Genomic DNA, 935 nt, shown 5'->3' on the forward strand with positions numbered 1-935 from the left:
CCCCTGCCCGTCCTGACTGCCTTGCATCTGCCGGGGGCTGAAGGTGGCACCTCCCAGCTCTCACCTTCTGGTGTCTCAAGACAGATAACCACAGGTTTCTATGAGTAAGAGGTAACAACGTAATAAGCTTGAAGAATGTTTAAAAGGTTTAAAACTCAAGTTCTCTGTGATCCTGTGGGATCAAGCCCCTGTCAGCCAGTTTCCCAGCCGTGTTGCCTTGGGCAAGTTCCTGGCCGTCTGTGCCTCCAGGTTCTCATCTCAAAGACAGAGCACTGATGCCCGAGAAGATCAGATGAGATCACTCACACAAGGTGCTCAGCGTGTCACTTCACACGTAAGCGCAGGACTAATATAAGCTGTCACGTCACAGTGGCATCAGAGTCGTGTTTGTAGTTACAGGGTCTTTCGTCCCTCCTTGTCCGTGGTCTTTGACGATGGGGAAGGTCTCTTTCCAGCCCCCAGCCCGGCCACGCTGACAGATCCTGTGTGGCCCCACGTGCCTCCAGGGTGCCCTGCACTGGGTGACCGCAGGGGCCACCCTCTAAGGCTGGGGTTTAGCCTCTCAGCCTCTTTACTCCCTATGGACAGAGTCCCCTCCCCCTGCCCTGAGAACCTCAGGCTCCTCTGCGACTTCTCGGCTTTTTCATTCACTCCTACGGAACGTGCTCCAGCCGCCTGCTCCTGCAGCCCTGCTCCTCCAGGACGTGTTCCCCAGGTAGCCGATGCACAGCCCCGCTCTCCCCAGACATACAGCCTACATGCGAGCCCGACTCGACTGGCTCCTCTGGTCTGCACGGCCTGGGGGCTGGAGAGGAAGCTGCCTCTGGGGACTGGGACTCTTGGGGCCTGTAGGGTGCCGTAAGGGGCCAGGGTGGCAGTGGACAGGGAGAAGGCACCCAGTCCCCTGCCTGCTGTCATGTTCTACTGTCGTCCTG

This window comes from Pteropus vampyrus, unplaced genomic scaffold (genome assembly GCF_000151845.1).
Source record: "Pteropus vampyrus isolate Shadow unplaced genomic scaffold, Pvam_2.0 Scaffold228, whole genome shotgun sequence".
Taxonomy (NCBI): Eukaryota; Metazoa; Chordata; class Mammalia; order Chiroptera; family Pteropodidae; genus Pteropus; species Pteropus vampyrus.